Raw genomic sequence first — 27,638 nt, 5'->3', positions numbered from 1 at the left:
TAGCACTAAACAAGATACATATCAAAGTGTATAACAATGGAAAGTTTCTTAAAATACATTATGAAAAAGGCTTACACAAAATATGCAAAAGGGAAAAATGGGATTTATTGTAATTCATATGGTTTCAAAATAAATAACAATCTATAAATATATATATATATATATATATATATAGTTTTATATATATATATATATATATATATATATATATATATATATATATATGTATATATATATATATATATATATATATTGCCTACAGCAACCCTATGTTTTATGTATTATGCTGTATTTCCCCGCTATATGGCACAACAGAATTGTGTGGTACCATATAAATAAAAAAATATAATAGTAGTAGTGGTAATAAAAATAATAATAATAATGCCAGTTGCCAATCACTATTATACAAATCATTGATATATGACAACATATTTTTTAGCATTATATAAATCAACAATGACAGCTAAAAGATTATTTTTAAACAATAAGCTCTATCAAATTAGAAGTGCACCTGGAAGGGGATAATATATCCCATTAAAAGAATATGGTTCAGAACTGTTAAAAAAATAAAAAAAAAGGGGAAATGGCTTTGCACCATGTAATTATTCTTGCTCTAACACCTTCTTTATCTCATTTCAATAATCTCGCTTCTTAAATTGAAATGGTGCACTGGTACGCCAACTTCATACATAACAAGGAATACCTTCAGTCAGCCTAACTCCTCCCATCACCAATGACAAACATCTGCTACTTTGCAAACACTGCCATTCACAGATCCATGCACATTGGCAGGAATTTAGGCCCCACAGCATGTTGCACTTTGTAAATTAGGTCCTTAGAAAGTACAATCTAACAATCAATCCACAATATAGTTAAGATATTTTTATTAGCAACAATATTATGTTTGGTGACATGTTATAATAAAAATTCAGACAAGAATTATACTTTAAATTAAGTGGATAATCAAAGTATATTTCTTTTTATATAAGGATAAATTTACCCTATTACTATGATACATTATTAAGTTTTGTTATGCATGTCATGTGACATGAGGATCATTTGAAGGACATTTTTTAGGACATGAAATCGCATTCATTATGCTTACAATAAGCACTCTTGCATAATAGATAACATGCTTTCAATAAAATTGAGACTGTAGTCTTTACTTACATGTTTCTAAAACCACTTTAAAGCTAGACACAACTGAACTGAAAAAGAATAATTTAACTGTGGCTGACAGTAAAACAATTTGATAACTGTTATATTTCTATCTCACTTTCTGACAGTCCTTTATAGGGTACACCGAATAACATTTTGAATGCTGCATGCTTGTAATTATCAAAGTGTAACATATTGTAGGACACCATGAATTAATATTAAATTAGGAAATTATGCATTGTTAAATATATTATATTGTGTATTGTAATATTTATTGAAATTTAGTTATCAAACACATAATCTCAAAGTGATTTAAAAGTTCAAATTGTAGTCATAAAATATTATTCTAACAAATTAATATTCTTAGACCTAAACAAGTATAAATGTTGACATTTTTCTAATAAATAAATAAATTATATATATTTATTAGAAAATCAGCTCAGTATCTGTTATATATTGTGAGGTTTCCAAACAAACCCTTCATCCTCGGCATCAGCATGATCATTTGTTTATATAGTGTCAGGATATTCCATTGAGTTTCACTTTGATTTTATTTTCCATCTCAAGAAGATCGAAAAGGTATCTGCAGCTCAGTAGGCAGCTGGGAAGACAGCTTAGTGGATGGAGCTTTGGAGAGGCAGGAAAGCTGAGAGCTAGAATGCGTTGTAGAGAGACAAGATATTTGTCTCAGGAGAATTAGATTCCACCAGACAAGAGCTCAGCAGAGTGTCTCTGAGATTAAGAGAGATACCACAGTGTCTGATCTACAGTTTTCCAGCTAAACCTGGCTATCCTGACAATCTGTACCTGCACTCTTCCTGTTGTGCCTGGCCTCCAGTTCCTCAGATAAACCTGGCTATCCTAAAAATCTGTACCTGCAGTCCTTCTGTTGTGCCTGGCCTCCAGTTCCTCAGATAAACCTGGTTATCCTGACAATCTGTACCTGCAGTCTTCCTGTTGTGCCTGGTGTCCAACTGCTCAGCTACACCTGATTATCCTGATAACCTCTACCTGCAGTCACCCTGATGTGCCTCTCTTCATCTAATCAGCTAAACTTGCTTATACTGACAAACCTTTACCTGCAAATAAGATGTGCCAGCTATCCAGTACTCATGTTTCTCAACTAACCTGGTAATCCTAGTGCAGTTTCGGCTAATCTGTGACACTCCAAGTGTTGTGAAACTACAAGTCCCAGCATACCCTTCCAGCAATAAGCTGCTATATATTGGAAAAACATGCTGGGGCTTGTAGTTTCACAACACCTGGAATGTCACAGGTTAGCCAACACTGTCCTAGTGTCACGAACACCCAGTCTTTCTCAGTTACAACAATTTGAACAGCTGGCCTTTACTGGAGTCACCTTAGTCACTTACCAATGAGTGCACCTTTTATGCCACCATGAAGGATTTACTATGGCATCCTTGCATTCACCAAAACCACTTATTAATGTTTCACACTTACATCACATACGCATGTAGCATGAGCTTTACTTGGTAAGTTCACAAAGAATCACAGAGAATATGCTTGATTACATTTATTTAATATGAAAAATGTTTCCAAGGCTTAATTGCAAAACAGTTAATAACAAGACATACATAAAATGTTTCACAAATAAGTTTCAGCAATGAAATAGGAAATAAAACCAGAGTCGCTATCTTACTAGATTTAAGACTTGGCGTGAGAGAAGTACACTTTAAGAAGGATGGCACACTTCAACCTAGATACTAGGTAATGCAGCTGATTTAAACCTTTCTCACATAACTCCCACCTTTGCAGGTTAGCTCTCAGTCAGGACAGATTGATTCCCAGAATGACTCAGGGTTTTCGAGGTGAGTTATCTACCCCTAAGATATGTTTCATAGGGCATGATCATTACCCCTGAGATATGTCTGGCATCTCAGAGGGCATGATTCTCACCTTTGCACAGTCTGCCTGGCTGGTCCACATCCTCTGTATACACAAACTCCTCAGATATACTTATCTGTCCCTGAGCCTGACTAATTTCAAAAGACTCTTTGTCAATTGCGCAGATCACTTAGGGCAGTCAGCAAAGCCCACTTTGAAAGGTTACATACAATATACACATTGTCATACATGAAAATTAAGGTAAAATAGCAATAATCCTTAATCAGCACACCTAGGATCCTATTTCAACTGTTTCTATAGACTTGTGTCAGATACCGTACCATTTACTGCATCTCATTTTTACCTGTGACCTCTCTTTAAAATAATTTCACTTCATTTCATTCACATTACTCTCTGTGGTCTTCATATTGGGAATCCTGGCTTTACACCTAAACAATAGTCACAGACCAAAAGGCTGAAATTCTTTAGCCCATTCCCATCATTTAAACATACTCTATACATACAGTTGTCACAAAAGATATTGACATCCTTGCACTATTTTCAAATAACTACTTAGTGGAGATCCAAGTGCATGCTGCCACTTTTAGGCCCACAAGTATGTACTTTAAATGGTGTCCCCATCTGTAAATGTTAAGTGTTGCCATATCAGAGAAAAAAATAGTATTGCCCCACTGGTGAGGAAATAGTATGCCACTTTAACATAATAATAATAATTTTAAAAAAATGTTCTCTTACAAATAATTATTAATGCCATTTGGCCCATTAATTTATTTATAAAATAACTTGGCACACATATGATAATAATAATTTTTGCTCTTCTCAACAAGAAATCATAATTACCCTCATAATCAAAACTTGCATTGTGCCTCCTGTTATGTTAACATTGGCCAGCAGTGGAATGCGTATGTGTTTGTTAAAGTTGCGTATTCAATGCAATGTGTTTATTCTTGTGATTTTCATAGCAATCTCAGGCAAGTTTGCAAAATTGCAGCTTCATACATATGGCGACTAGTATTCTTAGAATTTCCAAAATTAGGGACGTCGATTTGTAGTATGTCGATTTTGGTTACATCACTTTACTGGCTATTTACTATCAACTCTCAATTTCATACATTAGTAGGTTCAAACTCATCCAAGAAAATAACTGAAAAAGGAAAATCACAGCTTGATACATTATTCCCCTGGACACATTGCTAGACAATTAAGTCTTGACTTGAATTATGTCTGGTTCCTTATTGGAGTGTATTTAGGGCATGATCCTGCTGAAAGACCCATGATCTTTGATAGGGACCCAGCTTTCTGACACTGAGATTATCTTTTTGTTTCAAAATGTCTTTGTAATTTCCAGATTTCATGATGCCATTTCATGATGCAGACATCCAGTGCCAGATGCAGAACAGCAACCCCACAACATCACTGAACCGCCTCTATGTTTGACTGTAGGGAGGATGCTCTTTTCATTTTGTTTTCTGTAAATGTAGGGATAACTTGCCGTACTGAAAATTTGGTTTCATTTGTCCACAGGATGTTTTGTTAAATTACATTTGGGCTTTCTTATGTCACTCCTGCAACAGTGGGGCCCCTCAGGGCATTCTAGTGTATAACCCCCTTTCATTGAGTTGGTGAGTGATGGTGCATTGAAACTGTCATGTATGAAGGTCAGCTTGAATCTGCATGACAGTTGATCAATGTTCTGTCTCTACCATTCAAACAATTGCTGAAATTTTCAGTCAAGGTTTCTCTTTCCATTCAGGTTGTCTAGAGTGCCATTGGCCTTAAACTTCATAATAATAATGGCACATATGGTAAAAATGAGAATATCAAGGTCTCTGGAGACTTATTTGAAGCCTTGAGAATGTCCATACGTTTTCTGGCCTCCTCAGACAATTCTCTGACTTTTGTCTTTTCTCCATACACAATGCAGTACACGGAGTGACACAAAACAGAATAATTAGTCCTTTCTTTTTTAAAGCTCATTAAATTAGTAATTTTTCTATTGCAGGAAACTAATACTCACCACAGGCGAGTTCAGTTTCAAGTGCAGGAGAATCACCTGCTTGAAATATAATTATTTCTAGCTATTTTCGAAAGGTGGCAATAAGTTGAATGTAAGGTAACACTCTAAAGGTCAATTATAGGAAAATTACATTATATGGTTGTAAACAATATTAAAATTTAACCATGCCCAATCTGAACTGCTTAAATAAACTTAATGTATAATATTTTTAGTTGATTTAAACCCCCCCTTTTCAATCATGGTTTCTTTTAGTTTCAGACCCTTCCAGGTATTCTTCTATATTCCAGTAATTTTGTTATCTTTAAATCCCTAGCATTTTGCAACTACAGGGTGATTTGATCGGCAGTTTCTCAACAGAGCAGTGTTTTACAAAAATCTTTACAATAATATTCTCAATCATAGATTGCTAGGTAATTAACTGAAGGGCAATTCCTACCTATCGATTCTAAAATACAGAAAAAGTTACATTATTATACATAATTTTTTTAAAGTTTAGCCAGGAAAATTTTAAAGTAACTGAACTTTACACTAACCTCAAATAACAGCAGGTTGGATGTACTGAAGGAGAGATTTAACAATATGAAACTTGGCATACCAACATATTTTCAAGAGACTCAAGCTCTGCAAGGAAAAAGAAAACAATGTGAAAGGTTCAATAATAGAAAATTGAATATTTTGGAAGCAGACAGTGAAACATAGACATGATCAGAATTAATAGGGCAAGAAATCTATTTGCCAAAAATTTTAAAAGAAAACAGCATCACTTCAATAACAAATTGGACTGCATTTTTAACCACAAGAGACTTTTCACATGTACATAAAAACACATATTTTGCAAAACTGCATGTTGTAAAACATTTTGCATAAGATATACCAGATAACACATTGCATTGTAATATAACGCACAATTTTTTTAAGAAGTATTCTTCTAAATGTAGAATTTGTGAACTTACAATTTTGGATTTAAAAGGCACATATAACTTTAAATATGTACAATAATACATTCATACATATTTCCTGCATATTTATACAACTCAGATTTTGGTGATATCTCAGTTTTTTATGCACGTGTGAATGAATCTATACTTTTTCTGCAGATTTACTTTTTTGTCTTAACTGCGGGGTACTACTTACAACATGAAAACCAGATAATTTACCTATATGTGTTATTTTAATTAATTGCATAGCCAGTCATGGTGGACTGGCATGGGGGCAGTGGGGCATTAGCACTATGGGATGGTCCTCCACCACTAATGAAATGATCTTTATACTCCAAAAGAGCTGATAAAGTTTTGGTTTGGACTGGCTCCGATTAGAAATAACTGCAGTGCAAATCTATCCAATAAGAGTAAGTAGTACAATGTTGATAAACCCATCACTTACTTACTTTTATTGTTGTTACTTTCAATTGGAGCTTCTAATCTCTGCCCTGTCCAGCATTACAAATTCTATCTGCCAGGATTAAAAGGAGCAGTTTTGAGAGTGGTGGCCCATTATTGGATGTAATTCACCATTGTTGATTTCTATGAATTAGTCATTGCCGAGGGTGCAGGTAGGGAGAGTGAGATGGGTGCTACCATGACCCCTGATGTACTTTTGACTGCATATTCACCTGGCCGGACAAATGTAATGGGCAGAAAAGTGAAAGTGGAGACAAAGGAATGAGATATGAGAAAGGGGAGGCAAATAAAGTCACAGAGGCAGCACGCAAAGGACATATATTGAAACAAGTAGTACATGACAAAAATGGGGCAGTAGAGACTACAAGAGATAGACATGAGACAAGGGGGGAAGTCATTTAAAATAATAGAGGCACAAGGCACACACAATTGAGATCTACATGATACAAGAAAAGACCTACCAAATTGGATAAAAAAGCTTTGTAGGAGAAAAAAATAGCATGAACAGCCCTAGTGCTGACAGCCTAGGCTGGTACCGGCAAACTCAAGGGGACAAAAATCATGGGGAACCCATAAAATTACCATATATTTATAACTAGAGGATTTCCCTCAGAGCATGAAAAACTCCCTGATTTTAAAAATAACTGCTTAACCACTAAGCTTATTTGTGACATGAGCTCTTACTGTAGATAGTACTGCAGCATCACAAATGTATTTATTTTACCAAAAGACATGGATCTGTGCTTCCAGTACAGGATACCAGTGGTGCCGGTTTGGATCTAGGTGAGTTAATAAAGAGGGCTTTGTAAGGAAGTGTTTATTTCCATTAAATTATTTTGTAAACTGGTTTGTGTGTATTATTTGCATTTCTTCCTAGTGAACTACAGGAACTAGCAAGCTTTGAGTGCCAGGATATGCTGACCATTGGTTCGCCAACAGCCAGCATGCCCAGGCAGCCTGTGAATTCTGGGACCTGTAATGCATAAAGAGCAAAATGCTTAATTAAATCTATGTTTTACTAAAATAACAAATACACTCAACTCAGTGTATGACTCTGTGCTGTCCTGTATGGCTATTTGTTACTATGGCAGGATGACCCCACAGTGCAGGTTTCCCTGTTATAGTGCCACCACCCCAGACTTGCATAACCTAGTTCTAACAAAGCAGAAAAGATAACAACCAGGAAAGGACTAACCTCTTTAACATATGAATCAGCTTAATATTACCTCCAACTTATAAAGAGGGAGTGCTCTTCCAACTTTTTATGAATATATTAGCTGGAAGACTGAAGTCAAAGAAAAGGAGAATAAAGAAAGGCAACTCCAGTCCAAAAAATTCTTAATCTAATTTATAATTTTATAAACATTTTTATTATGATATTTAAATAAAAATATATGAAAAGATACATATTCAAATTCACTGGTTCCATTATGGTGAAATATTAAAAATATAGATCATAATAAAGTGCTCAATTAAAAATTATTCTCCAAAACCTAAATGAGGTGGAACTATAAAACCTGGTAGGTTGAATTCTCCAGGTTAAATTATAGTTATCTTTCCCCTATGTTTTCATCCAGTGTGTTATTCCTATATAGGAAATATAATGTGTACATATATTAATAAAATTGTTATTTCACATAATTTGGTGTCTTTATTGAAGAACATCACCCACAGCAGTTATATAATGATCAGTCAAACATTGCTTCTTTGTTGCTAAGAAATATAGGGGCTTATCTGCTCCTCTATTGGGTTTTAATTAATGTTTGTTGTTTATATAATACTATAACACCTGTGTCATACTCAAACTGTAATAATTTTATACCTAGGTGTATTTTACACCCTAGATCTTAAACCAATATATGCAGGTATTCTCCCTCAACTTTATTGATAATCACATTTGATGCATCTGAGGACCTAATTCATTTGTCTATATAGAAATAGTAAAATGGATTAATTTAATTCATTTAGAAAAAGGGTCAAAAGTTATCATTCCAAATTCTATTTCTTTAATATACACTCCCTATATCTCCTCTCAAATACATTCAGAATAACCAATGCATTTGCTATTGAAAATAATTTCCCAAAATTGTGGCCTTGTGGGATTCGATACAATTATATGCACCCTACATGTTGCCACTGCTACTTACAATTAAGTACAAAGAGTAACAATTTATGCAACATTGTTTTATAATACAAATCACATCTGTCCACAGAGTGAGTGCTAAGAGTATTTTCCTCTTTTATTATAAACTATATTTTGAGAGGGTAGGTAATTTAAAGTTTTCCTTAAAGAGACTGCCATCTAGAAGACAGCCATGCAATCATCGGTGTCAATTTACACAGCTCAGGCTTGCTCTGCACTCTGTCATCACATTGTTAGTTACTATTAGGTATCAAAATAGTCCCTAAATGGGTAGTTTATCACAAGCTCACTTGATTTTTTATTTAGTTCTGACCCTTTGCCAAATCTAGGTATAATCTTTTAGTAAGCATAAATCATATTAATGTCAAACATATGGAATCACTGCCAGCACCCACTACCGGGTTTGTGAGAACCCTAGAGACATACTACCTGAAGTATGCTTCACCAGGGCAGCTTTGTCAAGGGGATTACTTGTTTGCCAGTAACAGTATTGCCTTATAATTTAGACCAACCAATCGCCTTCATTATAGGTGATTGAAACCCTCTGCAGTCTTTCAGATCTCTTTAATTTTATTCTATTGATAAATTACTACTAAGCAACTTCATCAAAGTAGTGTAAACTGCATTACCATTCTAAAACCTCTTTATAGTGTATACCCAGTATTCTTCCAGTGTATAGATTCATATAATTTGTTCATTAGATTCTATTCTCTCTCAAGTATTCTATACTATTTATATCTGTGATATTAAATATTATTTCTCTGTTAACATTCTCTACAATAATGCTTGTTAATTATTATTCCCAAATACCATATATGCATCAAGTCCCTTTCACCTTCGTTTATAATCAATAAAATGTTCATTATGATTTCAAAATAATTAATTATGAATTAGTTAATACACATGATACCATCAAAAATATTAATTTATTGTGACATTGGTAAAGATTGAGTCACCTATAATGTATGAATATAGGTTGTGCATATCATAATATAATTGTGTTAGTGTAAAATAAAATAAAATGTGGCATTTATATATCCTTTAGTCTATGATTATAAATTGTTATGCAGTATTAATTTTGCTAAAGTTATTATCGACAAATTTATAAAGAATTTGATTTTTTGTGATAAAATGAACAAAGTGCTACATTACAGTGCATAAATATATCAATTACATGTATTAGAAAGGTATATAGTAAAAAAGAATAAGAGTAGAACAAAAAACGTAGAGATCATGAGAAATATGATGTTGAAGTATACCGTGAGACAAATACTAAAAGTGAAATATTATTAATGACCTTAAATAATGTTAAAAGTTGATAGAATAGTAATCTCAATATATTTGTTTACTACATTATTAACATATTCATTTGTCATTCAAAATTCTATAATTAAAGCCGACATATTATAGTAAAATTGTTGTCATAACTGGTTCCTTGGTCTTTTTTTACATATTTTCAGAAATAAGGATTCTCAAAGAATACCCCAAAAAATTATCTTTAAAGATATGGGAACCATTCTTTATCTGTTGTCTAAAAATAAACATTATCATCTTTCTTATTCAAATATCCAATATGAGTATATTATTGATAGTAAAGTAATTATCTATATTTTCTCTCAAAATGGCCACATAATTAGATTAGATAATAAGTTTCTCAATGCCAAATTTCACAGAGGTGATATCCCAAGCAATCTTCTTTCAATATTATTATTAGGTTCTATCCCAGTTGACAGCCTCCACACATGAGACCACACAATTCAATTCCCACAGATCAAAGACAACTCGTCAGGAGAAAACAAACACCTCCAGAGCACAGAATGTGCCCCCATGGTAAGTTTCTCATATTTCATTAGATTTATTAGTTCTATCAAGATATTTGTTAAAAAGTAGCATAGCTGGTGTTTTCATTTAGGCCATATGGTATTAAATAATTGAGTGAGAATATTCATTTACTCTCTTTTTGCAGAGTTCCTTAGTCAAATTTCCCTCCTTCTCCTCCTCCTAGAGATAGAGAGTTAAATTAGAGATAGAGTCAAATTTGGATAAGAAGAGTTGATTTGACTAAGGAACTATTGCAAAAACAGAGTAAATTAATTTTCTTACTCAATTCTTTAATATAAATACATTTTGTTTCTCTTTTTTGTAAACATACACACAGTTACATATTTATTTTTGCTCATGGGTGTGATATCATTTTCTTGCGTGTTGTGTTTCTAATGTTTCCATTTCAAAACTATATTGGAAACTAGATTGAATTTTAGCTATAATTTTCTTATAGTTGACGGTTATGGTTTTTGTATTATTTGGGCTTTTGCTGCCCTGGTTTCTATTAATAAATGGCCAAGTAAATATCTGTCATGTTTTAATATTTGAGGTGAGTAAAGATGAAAAAGTGCAACGTTCGGGGAGGAGGTTAATATTGTATCAATGACCTTGCTGTAATATGACATTTTTAAATAACCAAAATCCAGCAATTTCACCATATTTAGAACCAACATATTAGAATGAATTGCAATTTTATTATCATTTATCTATGATTGTATTATGCATTGAAACCATTTGTTGGCAAGTAATGGGATCCTTATAATTTTATGCCTCAAATTTCTCCCAGAAGTAAATTCTATATGTCTGTAGTAGTCAGTAGGCATTGCTGACCAAAAATAATGCAGACCTGAGGGACATGCTCTGCACAGATGTATTAGAGAGCACACAATCTCTCCTCTGTACTGACAGGAAAGAAAGCACAGAGACCAGACTGCATAAAATGCATGTATTCCAGCTGATGAATGGTAAACAAAGCAATATAAGAAAATAAAACACTGTATTGCAATCAGGCCTACTCTTTGTCTTATCAGTTGGATTTACCATTCATCACCAGAGTTGAGGACAGTTGCAGTCTAGAGGAAAAGATCAGTGTTTTTTTAATAAAGAAATGTAAATGTATTATTTTTGTCTGCATTAAATTCATTGTAGACAGGAATATCATTGCCTTATAAATATGTTTTGTTTTCCCAGAGGAAATGAAGAGACATATGTTCTCTGAGTAAAAATACACATAAAAATGTGCATTATACCAAACACATACCTGCTTCAATTCAGCATAAATATGTGGAATGAAGGATGGATAATATAACAGAGAAAGAAAATTGATGATGCTAGAAATGAACACCTCATTTAACATGGGGGGTTAATATACTAAAAGTTCAAACACCAGTGATTCTACGTTTCAAACAAGATTTTTTTTAACTTGCAATGCTAGTTGCGTATTGTGACAAAAACCTCATAGCCAGGTGGTCATCATCATCATCTATTTATATAGCGCCACTAATTTTGCAGCGCTGTACAGAGAACTCATTCACATCAGTCCATGCTCCATTGGAGCTTACAATCTAAATCCCCTAACATATACACACAGAGACTGAAAGAGACTAAGGGCAATTTAATAGCAGCCAATTAACCTACCAGTATGTTTTTGGAGTGTGGGAGGAAACCCACGCAAACACAGGGAGAATCATACAAACTCCACACAGTTAAGTCCATGGTCGGAAATCAAATTCTTGACCCCAGTGCTGTGAGGCAGAAGTGCTAGCCACTAAGCCACCGTGCTGGGTATTTTGTGAGGACCTATATGTTATCGTGAAGAACTATCTGTTACTAGAATCTAAGGCAAATCAAAGGACAGAGACGACAGCCCTTTGAAAATATGGGACATCACTGGACCTTCCTGTATGTATTAATTCATAAAGTATATTTGTGCAGAACAAGGTTTGCCAATCTCTCTGTTACTCTCTATCTGTTTTATTAGCAAAGTACCTCCCTCCAAACATGCCGACCTGCGGCAAAAGGGTGAGAGAACATGGTGGACAAATTTAGCAACTATAAATAATTCAGCTACTGCCTTTCAAGTAAATTTTTGAGCTCAGTTTACACAACATTTGATATACAGTGAGTCTTACTTGCTGTTTAAATGTGAATGTCAAATTAGTATGATACTATATAATGTACTTATTTAGCATGTCAAACCTGGAAAATTATGTTAAAAGGTTTAGTGTCTTGCAGAAGAATATATACCTGAATTCATTATTTAGGTCAATAATCAACCGTGCTTATGGGCAAAAATTCCTAAAAAAGGACGACAACTTCAATGCATTAATCTCAGTTATAATTCAACAGTTTGCAACATTACAATCATTAAATATATGACTATATATCGCCATGAACTAATATGTTCTAATCAAATGTTATACAAAGTAAATACCTATATATCATGATTACTCATTATTCAGGATTTTTTCCAGAACATTTTTGTTGTTGCTGGTATTTTAGTTCTTTCTTTCCTGATAGCATTATGTAAATAAATGGAGAACAGTTTACTTTGCAAAAATGCTCTGGTTTAAGAAAAGTAATTGCAGCAGACCCTCTCTGTTTTTAAATACATATATTTAATATTTTAAAAAACTAATCTATTGCCACTAGGAAATAAAAATTCAGAATTAAGGTTCAAAGCAGAAATACACTAATTACATGTTCAGCTTTTTCAAAACTTGTTTACTGAGATTAATTCATTGTAGTTTGTATACAATTTAAGTTTTTCAATTCATTTAAAAATAGTTTAACCTGTCTGTGAGATGTCCTATAACTGGTTAGTGCATTTCCAAACAAGGACTTCATCGTGAAAATTTAAGAATAAAAGCAAATCTGAGCAAAGGTTATTGAAAAGAACCAATCATGAGAAAGATTTAAGATGCAAAAACATTTTAATATCCATCTAATTGAATATAGCACAACTGTGAATTAGTCTAGTGCAGGCTATCTTCAAAAAATGAGCATCCGTATAAGTGGAGAACGTGATAGATGTTGCGGAATCATATATTTCTTTATATATCTTAAATCTATTAACCGTATAAGTAATAATATATATCTATATATATATATATAGATAGATATATCTTATATTTCTGATATATATGCCTGCAAATATATCAGGCTTACAGTTGTTTGGTTCATAGCCAAAGACCAAAACTACTTAACTAGTCCAATCACACATTTATATGTATGCACATGTGACTGGCTCATGTGTTTTGAGGGGGACTGCTGTATATATAACTACCGTCCAAGAAATATATCTATATGAAAATAAATATACTATATACAAAGATATATGATCATGGCTCATTGACTATATGGAATTTGTTCAACCTTGCAGCCTGACATAAATATTTATTTATGCAGTTTTAATATATATATATCTATCTATTGTTTTAATGATTATGAAAGTACATTTGACATGAAAACTCAGCTCTATTTGCTAATAAATTTATTCTAAGGTCATACAAATTATAAGGTAAGAAAAACACAATAGGCCTGATTCATTAAGGGAAGTTAAGTAAAAAAAATGAGTTTGTAGTCTACTGGACAAAACCATGTTACAATGCAAGGGGTGCAAATTAGTTTTCTATTTTTCACTTAAGTTAAATAATCACAGACTTTATTAGGGTACTTGGGCACCACTTTTGTAGTCAGAATGGCAAGGTCTTCCATCGTAATCACTGACCTTACAAGAAGATGTCTGAAGTACATTTGCAGAACTCCTAAAGTAAGGTGAAGGCCTGAATCTTTCCTTGTCACTGCGTGTGTAGAATGGCATGTTGGCAATTTCTTTTTTTCGGCACTTTACTTGGCCTTGAGTAAAGGTGATTTTTTCTTTACCGAGGTAAAAGGTGTTTTCTTACATTTTTGTTTCCCTGACTTACAAACACTATGCACTTTAAGAAAGGCTTTAACGGATGATGTAAAGGTAGAGGGATTATTATTATTATCATCATCATGACTGGTGCCAGCAGCTACTTGGTGTTCCTGGTCTTCTGGGGACTGATGGGAATCCATAGCTCTGGCTCAGTACAATTTGAGTGTAAAGAACAATAGTAGGCTATTAAATTTTTATAAAGAAAATGCAAAATGACATCTCTCCTAATTGTGGGCGAGCTCTGGCATAGTACACTGTGAGTGGAGACTGGAAAGAACAAAAACAGCCTAATGAACTAAAGCAAAGCCCTGTGCCACCTCTCCTAAATCTGGATGAGCTCTGCAACAGTACACTGTGAATGGAGACTGGAAAGCACAATACCAGCCTATTAAAAAAAGCCCACTGACACCTTTCCTAATTGTGGGTGAGCTCTGGCAATGGCAATGTGACTTGAGACTATCACTATACTAACCCTGCCTAACTACACTAGACCCTATCAAAGACGTTGCTATCCCTTCTCTGTCTCACTGTGAAATGGCGACGAAGCTCCGTTTAGGGCGTTATTTAAAGAATCAAAATCTTGCAAGAACCAATGAGACAATGATGACGTTTTGCCTCGTTTTCATGCCCGAATGCGCACGCCAGTTCCGAGCCGGCTCTGATACCCTAAGTTCGGGAGAAATCGATTTTCAGGAAACCGAGCCCACCCATCTCTAATATATATATATATATATATATATATATATATATATATATACTATTATCTATAGTATTTTATTTCAAACAATTTCCCTTACTTCTACTACCTACTAAATAATATTTTATTTACACAATTACCTATATGGTAACATAGGAAGATCATCAAGAAGCCAATGGTAACTCTAAAAGAGATGGAAGAAACTGTCAATGGAACAACAATAGCCTGGACACTTCACCCAACTGTGCTTTATGGGATTGTAGCAAAAAGCGTTGTTGAAAAAAATCACATGTTATCTTGTCTACAGTTTTCTAGGATTCTCACAAAGTAAGTGAAAGGTAAGACCAAGATTTAACTTTTTGTCCACACAGCTAGGTGCTATGCTTTGTGTAAGCCTAATATTATTCCAAGAACAATATTTCTACTATGAAGCATGTTTGGTAGGAATATTAGACTTTGCTTATTCTTTTCTTCTCTGGAGACTGTAAAACATTTCAAAGTGGAGTAAAAAATATATGAAGTAAGATATAGACAAATCTTGCAGGAAAACCTACAGCAACCTGCAACTTGGTAGAATGTTTAAATGCCAGTAAAACATTGACCCAAATCATACACTAAAGGCAACAGTGAAGTGGCTTAAAAATCAAAATATAAAAAATAAAATCACCTGGAATGGAATAGTCACAGCCAAAAACTCAGTCCCTTTAAGAATCTGTGGAACAATTTGAAAAGTGTTGTTTACCAACAGACCACATCCCCATGATGGAGCTTGAGCAATACTACAAAGAGGAATGGCTAAAAATTGTAATGTTCAGAAGTACAAAGCTGGTAAAAAAAAATAATATTTGCAGCTAAAGATGCTTCTACCAATAATTAAAACAAGAGGGGTTATTTACTTAAGTAATTAGTGTCTGTTTTTATTAGTAATTAAGAAAACCTTTTTTTTTATTTATTTCATATTACAGATTTTGGAATCCCCAAATAAACCCATTCTGATTTCAGGAGAAAATATTATGTGAAAAATGTTAAAAGAGTGATTATGCTTTATAGTTTTCTGAACACTATATGCACACATAAACTCTTAACACTCAGGTGGTTTAAAATGAGTGCAAACTGTGTTCCTTATCCCCAAACAAACCACAACAATCTTTTTTATTGTCATAAAAAATGCATAGCTCCCATGATAACACAACTTATTATACTTTCATGCCCTATCTTCCTTTCCTTGTGACTGCAGAGACTTGCATGTTTATGCTACAATTCAGTTAGCTTTTTTGAGTCACAGTGCTTTGTCTCCTATCCTGGGGATTGACAACATTCTATAGTGCTTTACTAAGAAACACTGCATTTTAAACATGCCTCTGCTTCAACCAAGATGAATAGATTTAATGTGCATAAGAATGTGGTAATGAAAATGTCAGTATATAAAAAATGTCTCAAATATGAAGGCATTGCATGAATTGAATGGAAATACAAATTTTCAGTATTAATGTACTTAGAATGGGCATTAATAATAAATGCTGAATGTATACAGGAAAAACTAAACCTGCAGCATAAATGTTTGGTTTACCTTTGTACAGGGGAGATTGATTCTTGTATAATGTCGAGCTGACTGCATTTTGTAATGCTTTATATCGAGTACCAATAATTTGTTTATTTGTAATATATTTTTTTTTCTGGCAGTAACAATATTGGATATTGAACATAATATATATATATATAAATATATATATATATATATATATATATATATATATATATATATATATATATATACTATTTAATCATAAAGCAGAAAACAAGAAATTCACTTGAGTATTGTACACAAATGTATTGGAAGCAAATCCTCTGAAAAGGTGGACATGTCTCTATAATCCCAGCGCTAGTTAAGCTTTAAGACCCTGTCCCTAATTTTTTTTAATAGTGTATACTGTATATCTGGAATGTGTTAGGTCTTCTTTATATAATTATATGTGCTTTTCTGGTAGTTCATTTTATTATCATTATTATTGTTTTATCACACAGTTTTCATGTATAGTTGGTATCTACGAGTATGCTTCACAACCCTTGTGCGGCTTTTATCCCTGAGCACGAAGTTGCACACTAATATCCCAATATATGAAATATGAAGATATTTTCTTTGAAGTTAATATTTCTAGATTTTGTACTGGTCAAAACTAGCACAACGCTTTCACTAATTTACACCTTACACCTTTGCTTTTACCCTGCCTAATTAGACAGGATAAAAAATAGGAAAATACAGGATCAATGACAATGCATGGCTGTGATCTGCATATCTCAAGATAGCTTTCTGTCAGAATGCCTGCTGAACCTATTTACCTCCCACTGGGCTAATTGACCAAATGTTTAAAAGAAGGAAAAACTTTTAGGGGAAGACATGTATATTTCTATTTACCAGAGCTCCAAGAAAATGGTTGATTCTATGGAAGTGAGCAGTGTGTTTTCCATGAAGCACAAGAGGGCATCTTTGGCATTGTTAGGTACTTTTACTGAAGCCTAGGGATGTTTAACCTCCAAGTTTTATAAGATCTTTAGTGACATCTTAGCCCCCACCTCATGGAGGCATTTAATGAGTGCCTGGGCGAGGGTTGACTTCCTCCCTGATTTCAGTGTTTTTTATATGTCAGCTATGTGTGCCTTTTGCCAGAGTTGCTATGGTCCAGGGTTTATGCAGCCAATTCCATCTGACTTGTGGCATGAAGCAGTGGCTACTGTGCTGTGAAATGTCTGGCATCTGCTTCTCTGTCAGGCTGGGGGTGTAACACTGCAATGTGACATCTATCATTGACAAGGTGGATCAGAAGCTGCCGGGAAAGATATGCACAGTGCATGCTCCAGTTAATTTAAATAACTAAACACCCCCTCTTCTCCATTGTCTGCCTATAAAGAAGGTGGGTGCTTAATTAAAATAAGCAGTGTGGGCGATACTCAGTGTGGAGGCATTGACACAAAATAAAAACACTAACTGAGTGACATAATGTCACTGTTTCAGTGTTTTAGTTGCCACCAAAATCTTGGCACTATAGGTAACCTCCTTAGGTATCCTAATGACAGTACTGCCCATGGATGACCTAAAAATAGGGATCCTTGATAATTATGGAGAATGCTTTCAGATCACACATTATTTTAATGTCATGGCTGGTTGAGGAGGAATTGGTCTTTCTATTAACGTTGGGGATGTTTGGGGTTGAAATATATCTATTTATTAAATGTGAATACTATTAATTTAATGCCGGGGCTTGGTGGGGGGAAATGTATCTATTTAATAAATGTGAATGTTGCGTGTTCACTTATTGCTAGATTTTCCATATTTCATGTATCAATCCTTTTTTTAAACAGGGCCCCAACATTCAAGGATCTAGACAAAGAGAAGCTAAGCCTAAGACACGAGCAACAGCAGGTAGTGAAAGCTACAAGAACAGGAGAGTTCTGATTCCTGATTCTGGAGGGGAAGTTTAGTGTGACTGTCCCACTGAGTCAGGATTGTGAGATGGGGATTATTAAATATAATTGTAAGAGGTGAAATGCAGGAAAATAAAACCTAAACAGTTTTCCTCTCTGTATGAAGTATGCTGTGTAAACAAAAAGTAAAGATGTAAGCTTTGTTCTTTTCAAAATAATATTGTTACTGAAATTAATGGTTGTAAAATTTCCAAAGGCGGGTCATGCAGAATATAATGTATGTTTTGATTTTAAAGGTTAGTCAAAAACTTGATGTTGTGGTGGGTTGAAAATGTTTTGACTCATCTCAAAACATAAAACATGAGTTTTAAACAAAAAAGCATATATATATATATATATATATATATATATATATATATATATATTAGTTCCGCATGGGAACTGCCTCTGGATAGCGGTCCGCGGAGTGAAGCACCACTAGTACATATTGGTGCCCATGAGTGGTGGATTTCTTAGTTGTCTACGTCTAGAGAAAACTTTTCCTATTGGTATTGGTATAAGAGGTGCCCTGTACATGGGTTTGGGACACGTTCTCTGACAAATAGGACATGAACCTGAATATCTTTTCACTGCCATATCTACACTGGACCAGAAAAATCCTGAGCAGAACTCGCTCCCATGTTTTGTCTTCCCCTTTAGACATTTTTATCTGCTGCTTTTAACACAAGAGGTACATGAACCTGAGGAACCATTAACTGTTCTACTTTTTCCCCTTGTACAATACCAATTTTAAACTGAAAATAATTTTTTAATAACAAAATATGGTATACCTTCTCAGAGGCTGGCTGGGCTGGGGGGCAGGGGGGCATCAGCCCCCCGGTCCAATCGCATAGTGGGCTACCTTGGGCTTGGTCACTGGGCCACCTGCATTTTATTTCCTTTTAAATAAGTTGCTGAGTCGAGTCTTACACCCGGGCTACAGTTTGTCAGCCGGCCCCTGTAACTTCTGCAGGCTGTGCTTATTTTGCAACACTGTTCACCTCAGGCACACTTTAAAAGAATGTTCTATATTTGCATCAAAAAGCTGGACACGATCAAAGTCCTGCAAAGGAAGCAAAGTGGATATCCTCAATGACTGGTGGGATTGGGCTCATCCATGTTGTCACCAGCCAGCGCTGCCTTTGACTAATGGTGACACTTTTGTTGAAGTCCTGCTGTGACTTCCAGGATAGTATTTCGGGTTGGCAGTCCTCAAAGATCAAGATCCAGACACTTTGCTTTCTCAGGCAGATCCTTTGAGACCGGGCTTCCGACCATTGAATTAGTTGCCTACATGTCCGGCCAGAATTTCTCACAGAGGTCCTCTTTAAACAGTAAGAAGTCTCACACCAGAATAAGTGGATATAGCAGCTTAGGCACTATGGCAGACACCATCATCACTGTTTAGTTTTTAAGTGTGACTGGCAAAAGAGTTCTCTAATATTCCTCATTTGTCCTATGTATGCCAAGGACCTTCATCTTGGGCTACCAAGTAGTTATGGTTTTGGGTAGTGCAGAGCTGGAAAACAATGTAAGCTCCCAGAGTGTAACAGATTCTGGATACTATATTACTAATCTTGATTAGCGCTGGCTTACCTGAGGTGCGGAGTCTAACGATCTCCCCGGTGTTCACCAAGAACCGCCGCAAGGCGGGGTGGGCTTCGCTGCCAGGAGTCGCAGGTCGCGGTCCCCAGGTTCGCCTCAAGATGTAGTACAGCGGAGTGAAGCGGTGGTAGCGGAGTAAACAAGCCGGTTCGGTACACAGGAATGGAGTCAGGCAGAATCAGAAGGCAACTCGGAGTCAACAAGCCAGGTTCGGTACACGGGTCACAAGAATAGGAGAATGGTCAGCAAGCCGGGTCGGTACACAGGGAATAGAGAGCCAGGGAAGTCAAACAGGCAGAGATCAGCACACAGGAGACACAGGAAACAGGAAGACACTGCAATCCACGAAGAGCAGGAGCCAGGAACAGGTAAGTGTTGCTCTGACACTCAGCGAGTGTCAGAGTGAGGTTTTTATACAGAAGGGGATTCAAAATCCCCGCCTCTAGGTTGTGGTCATGTGACCGCCTCCGGGTGCGGTCACATGGTCCTGAATGCGGAAGTGCGGCTGGACGGAGCGGCGGGGATAAGGTAAGTCCGTAACAGTACCCCCTGCCATAAAGGTGGACTCCGAACACCTAATAGGGTTTCAAAGGAAATTTTTTATGGAAGGATTTAAGTAGACGGGGAGCATGTAGGTCAATGGCTCTTACCCATGAGCGCTCCTCAGGGCCGTAACCCTTCCAATCCACCAAGAACTGTATGGCACCTTGAACTTTACGAGAATCTAGGATAGTTTTAATCTCGTATTCCGCTTGATCCCGATCCACAGCAGGAGGAGGAGTTCTGGATGAGGTGGAGAATCTGTTGGTTACCATCGGTTTTAACAAGGAGACATGGAAGACATTGGGTATGCGTAAGGAGGGAGGCAGACTCAATCTAAAGGCTACGGGATTAATAATCTCAGATATAGCAAATGGGCCAATAAACTTGGGAGCAAATTTTTTACTGGGAACCTTTAAACGAATGTTCTGGGTGGATAGCCATACCCTGTCACCAACTGCAAAACTTGGAGTCATTCTTCTCCTTTTATCGTAGAATTTTTTGGAACGAGCAGTTGCTTGTTTTAAGTTTGTCTTGGTTTGTTCCCAAATATCAGAGAAGTTACGAACCAGAGAGTCCACTGCTGGAACTTCAGAAGATGAGACTTGAGAGAAGGTGGGTAGTCTAGGATGGCAGCCATACAGAACAAAAAAGGGGGAGTTAGAGATGGCCTCATGAAAATGGTTGTTATGGGCGAACTCGGCCCAAGGGAGAAGGTCCACCCAGTTGTCTTGGTTACTAGAGATAAATATTCTGAGAAACTTCTCTAATTCTTGGTTGGTTCTCTCAGTAGCCCCATTGGACTGGGGATGATATGCGGAAGAGAAGTCAAGCTTGATCCCGGATTTATTGCAAAAAGACCGCCAAAATTTTGATATGAATTGTGATCCCCTATCGGAGACAATATGTTGAGGACAGCCATGGAGGCGAAATATTTCTTTAATAAAAATATCGGCTAAGGAGGAGGAAGAAGGAAGGCCTTTGAGAGCAATAAAGTGGGCTGTTTTAGAGAAGCGATCCGTGACCACAAGCACTACAGTACAGGATTTGGAAGGGGGAAGGTCCGTGATAAAATCCATGGAGATCTGTGACCAAGGGTAATCAGGAATGGGTAATGGGAGCAAGCATCCATAAGGCTTCTTCCTAGAGGTCTTGTGTTGAGCACATTTGGAACAAGCAGCAACAAATCTCTTCACATCCTCCAGCAAGGAAGGCCACCAGTAGCTTCGGGACAATAAGTCCCAGGTCTTGCGAATGCCGGCATGCCCAGAGAAGAGTGAGTGATGAGCCCAGTGAAGGAGCCGGGTGCGTAGATGTGGCAAGATGAATGTTTTGCCTGGAGGACAACCCTTTTTCAGGTGTGTAGCTGCCAATACTTGACATGGATTTACAATGAATTTCTTATCTTCCGAGGATTCTATGTCAGCTGGATCAAAAGAGCGAGATAAGGCGTCTGCCTTCGTGTTCTTAGATCCTGAGTGAAAAGTGATGTTGAAATCAAAGCGTGAGAAGAATAAGGACCACCTTGCTTGACGAGGATTTAGACATCGGGCAGTGCGTAAGTAAAGCAAATTCTTATGGTCGGTATATATGGTGATAGGGAATTGCGCTCCTTCTAGTAAATGTCTCCATTCGGAGAGAGCCAATTTGATGGCCAGGAGCTCTTTGTCGCCAATCCCATAATTCCTCTCAGCAGGTAAAAAGCGACGGGAAAAGAATCCGCAGGGATGAAGTTTTCCAGAAGGACCTCGCTGTGATAGTACGGCTCCTGTGCCAACAGAAGAGGCATCTACCTCCAGGACAAAGGGACGAGAACAATCTGGCTGTTGAAGAATGGGTGCGGATGAAAAGAGAGACTTTAATAATATAAAGGCTTGGATAGCCTCAGAGGACCAAATACCAGCATCAGCAGATTTGCGGGTCAATGCTGTGATGGGAGCCACGAGAGAGGAGTACCCCTTGATAAATTGACGATAATAGTTGGAGAATCCTAGGAAGCGTTGAGTGGCTTTAAGGCCTGAAGGTTGGGGCCAGTCAAGTATGGCTTTCAATTTTGTGGGATCCATCTGTAGACCGGTGCCCGAAATAATATATCCCAGGAAGGGAATTTGTCTCTGCTCGAAGGTGCATTTCTCCAATTTGCAAAATAACTGATTTCTTCGGATACGAGAGAGGACCTCCAATACATGAGTACGATGAGATGCTAGATCTTGAGAAAAGATGAGAATGTCGTCCAAGTAGATGACTACAGATTGGTACAAGAGGTCTTGAAACAGCTCATTCATAAAGCTCTGAAATATGGCTGGGGCATTGCATAGCCCGAAAGGCATGACCAGATATTCAAAGTGGCCGTCTCGGGTGTTAAACGCCGTCTTCCATTCATCCCCCTCCTTAATGCGTATAAGGTTATACGCTCCTCTGAGGTCAAGTTTAGAAAACATGGTGGCACCCTTGATCCGGTCAAATAGTTCAGAAATCAGTGGCAGTGGATACCGATTTTTAACGGTAATGGCATTCAGGCCTCTGTAATCAATGCAAGGGCGGAGGCCCCCATCTTTCTTTTTTACGAAGAAGAAGCCAGCCCCAGCTGGGGAGGCAGACTTGCGGATGAAGCCCCTGTTTAGATTTTCTTGGATGTACTCCTCCATAGCCTTAGATTCCGGGAGGGAAAGGGGGTAAACACGGCCCCTGGGAATGGGTTTACCAGGTATCAGATCAATGCCACAGTCCCAGATTCTGTGAGGGGGAAGTCTAGTGGCCTCTTGTTGACAGAAAACATCAGAGAAGGTTTGGTATGGCTCAGGCAGGAGAGTCACAGGAAATTCTTGGGTACGTCTGGGACTATTCGGGGGAACCACTCTCTGTAGGCAGCGAGAGAAGCAGGACTGTCCCCAGGACAATATGTGACCAGATGTCCAGTCCAAGGTGGGAGAGTGGGCACGAAACCAAGAAAGTCCTAGGATGACTGGGTTGGTAGATCTTTGTATTACTAGAAAAGAAATCTTCTCCCGATGAAGTGCTCCTATCTGAAGTAGAAGAGGAATAGTGCGTACCAGGATGGACCCCTCAGGGATTCTTCCCCCATCAATGGCCATCAGAGAGATGGGTTGTTCCAAGGCTTGTGTGGGAATAGCGAATTGTTTAACTACTGTGGCAGAAATGAAATTTCCTGCGGCTCCGGAATCTAGAAGAGCCGACTGCGGGAAGGTCTTTTGTCCTAACTGAAGGGAAATGGGAATAGACAGGCAATCATTACTATTGGGAACTGACTGACACTGAGAAAAGAGGCCCAACGACACAGCTCCAGAACTCGTTAGGCCCTGTCGTTTCCCGAGCGTTTGGGACAAGAACTCAGAAGATGGCCACTCTCTCCACAATATAAACACAGCTTGTTCCGAAATCTCCTCTCCCTCTCTTCGGCTGATAAGCGGGTCCTCCCAAGTTGCATGGGCTCTTCAGGGGGAAGAACAGGGGTTTGGAAGTTGGGGGCCAAGCGAATCATGCTACACCGCGACTGTTCCTTCTCAGAATTACGTTCCTTGAAACGCAAATCAACTTTGACACAGAGGGAGATAATGTCGTCCAAAGACGTAGGGAGTTCCTGGGATACCAACTCGTCTTTGATTCGGTCTGAAAGGCCCTGCCAGAATGTAGCTACTAGAGCCTCATCGTTCCAGCGAAGTTCAGAGGCCATGGTTCTGAAGAGGACCGCATACTGCCCCACAGACTGGTTTCCCTGGCGGAGACGTAGTAAGCCGGAAGCGGCATTGGACACCCTTCCTGGCTCATCAAATATTTTCTTGAAGGTGGACAAGAAGAGGTTGAAGTTATGTAGAATGGGGTCGTCCCTCTCCCACAAGGGGGAAGCCCATGCTAAAGCTTGACCGGACAATAACGAAATCACATAGGCCACTTTCGTTTTTCCGGAGGGGAAGTTCCCAGGTAGAAGCTCGAATTGTATGGAGCATTGATTTAAAAATCCTCTGCAATTTTTAGGGTCTCCATCGAACTTAGGTGGGTTAGGTAACCGTAGCTGCGAGGAAGAAGCTGCTGCTGCGGCCTGAGGTACAGGGGCCACTGCCGGCCCAGGTGATCCACCAGCCACTAGGGTGTTCTGGACAACATCCAAGCGAGTGGATAGACTATTGAGGAATTTTAAAAGTTGCTCTTGGTTAGCTTCTTGTTTATCCATCCTTCCTACTAAATGCTCCAACAGATCTTTAGCTGTGGTATCCATGGTCAGAGCAAACTGTAACAGATTCTGGATACTATATTACTAATCTTGATTAGCGCTGGCTTACCTGAGGTGCGGAGTCTAACGATCTCCCCGGTGTTCACCAAGAACCGCCGCAAGGCGGGGTGGGCTTCGCTGCCAGGAGTCGCAGGTCGCGGTCCCCAGGTTCGCCTCAAGATGTAGTACAGCGGAGTGAAGCGGTGGTAGCGGAGTAAACAAGCCGGTTCGGTACACAGGAATGGAGTCAGGCAGAATCAGAAGGCAACTCGGAGTCAACAAGCCAGGTTCGGTACACGGGTCACAAGAATAGGAGAATGGTCAGCAAGCCGGGTCGGTACACAGGGAATAGAGAGCCAGGGAAGTCAAACAGGCAGAGATCAGCACACAGGAGACACAGGAAACAGGAAGACACTGCAATCCACGAAGAGCAGGAGCCAGGAACAGGTAAGTGTTGCTCTGACACTCAGCGAGTGTCAGAGTGAGGTTTTTATACAGAAGGGGATTCAAAATCCCCGCCTCTAGGTTGTGGTCATGTGACCGCCTCCGGGTGCGGTCACATGGTCCTGAATGCGGAAGTGCGGCTGGACGGAGCGGCGGGGATAAGGTAAGTCCGTAACACAGAGTCAACTAAAGCTAGGACAAGATTTTGGTTGATAAGCTCAGTCTCTCGGAACAAACAAGGACTTCCTGATGTGGGACTCATTGTACAACAGCTTGGATAAGCAGACCCAATAACAGCAACAGAACAGTCCATGGGATCTGGTAGTTTAGGACACTCAGTCTGAAAATGGCCTGTCTCAACACATTCAAAACACTTTGGATTTGACATCTCAGTATCCAACCCTCTGTCAATAGAAATTTTACCATTGCCAAAACGTCAATAATACGAATAGGCGTATTCACATCTAGCTACATCCATTTTTTGTAAAAAATAAAAATTCTGACAATTAGGCTCAGACCAGTTTTTCATGGTCATAGTGCCTCTCTTGATAGCACTGGAGTTGACCTGGCCCTGACACTAAAATACAAGCCGATATCTCTTTTTTGAGAGATATTGGCTCGCAAAATCGATTTTAAGCACTGATAATCAGAGGCCTGATCCATATCCAGATACATATAAGCTTGCTAAGCTTTGATAGTTAGATATGGTGCTAGCCTATCAGCCCAAACCTCATAATGCCAATTTGCCCTTTTTGCCACTCTCTTGAAGGACACCAGATATGCTTCTATGTCATCAGTTGGTGGCATTTTCTGCAGTGCCGGACCTGGTGGTACATATCTGTCATGCCTCACCTGGGCTAACTCTTCCTGTAAGAGTCTGGTGTTTTCCTCCTGTGCCTCTGCAACTTGTAGCACCTGAGCTTGATGCCCTTGTTATGCAGCAGCCACATTCACCAGGGCTCTCAAAACTTCCTCCATGTGAATGTTTACGAGAGTTATGCAGCAGAAACATGCTTCCATTATCATCCGCACTTCTAACACGACTTGTGACACGTGCAAACTTCTAGTGATGTTTACACTAACAACTTTTTGCAGAATAAATGGTGCTTCTTTTGTTCACTTCACAAATAACGCACACTTTCCATCAGAATGACACCAGACAACCTACCACTAACACAATCCTTCTGTCTAGACATCTGTCACTATCAGGCATCTGTTACCCTGAACAATGAACTCTTTTCACTCCTCACAAAGCCCTAGATTTTTGGACAGATGACACTCTCATTTTGCCTTTACAAAGGAGTTTCCTGAACATGTTCTGTTTAATTATGCTTCACTTCAGACACACACTGTCATCTTGCTACTAGCTGTTGAAAAAGATGCCATCTAAACCACTTTAAAATATATGTTAAATTACACTCTAAACTATTATATTGTCACACATATGTCCTCCACTTGGGTATCTTTGAACTGGGTGCTAATTCCTCTCTTGGAGGCCTGTGGAAAACCACTCCCTTTGTCACAAATATACAGAATAGTATATATTCTACTATACAGGCTGAAAGGGGAAAAGATTTATAGACAATAATTACCAATAATGGTATGTGTGTTAATAAATAATACAGTGCAATAATGATTTCACTCATGCTGGGATATTAAATGTTAGACTTAGCAAAACTGCATGACAGGTACACTTTGAAACAGCAATGTATTTGTTAATTTCAATGCTGACTTACGTTTAAAGTTGCCAAATTATCTGGAATTCTAGAAGCTGAGATTTAATCACCCAATTAGCAAATGACGCATTCGAACTTTGAAAAGACTGTTTTAGTAGGACAATTCAAGTTTTTAGCCAAACAAACCAGCAAAAAGAAAGAATAATTGAAAAATGTGAGGTCACATAGTAGTTTGAGAAAAAAAATTGAAGTTGTGCAATTTCAAAATGTGACATAAAATTTGTAGTAGTAAAGGAAACAAGGTTTTAATGTAATTCAGTTATCAGAATTTTTTTAATCATTTCATGGGTTGGTAAAAAAAAATGTCCTAACTGTAATTGTTAGGACAAATCTATGACTAAACACTTTCTAGTGGAATACCCAGCAGTGATGACAAATCCTATTACAACCACATTCTCTAATTGATGACTATCAGCAACATATGGCTTATCTGTGATGTACATTCTGTACATAGTGGCTTTTTTAAAAACATTTCTGAATAGGTCACAAGACTAAAGTTCTAAACCATTATTTAATCTTTGGAATTCAAGGAAATATTTCATTAAAAGAAAACTCCAGGAAATCAGTACCTTTCAAAATTACCATCCTGAAGA

Source organism: Mixophyes fleayi, chromosome 6 (assembly GCF_038048845.1).
Source record: "Mixophyes fleayi isolate aMixFle1 chromosome 6, aMixFle1.hap1, whole genome shotgun sequence".
In the NCBI taxonomy this organism is placed as follows: Eukaryota; Metazoa; Chordata; class Amphibia; order Anura; family Limnodynastidae; genus Mixophyes; species Mixophyes fleayi.
The sequence above is the reverse complement of the archived record's forward strand: the minus strand, read 5'-3'. Positions refer to the sequence as shown.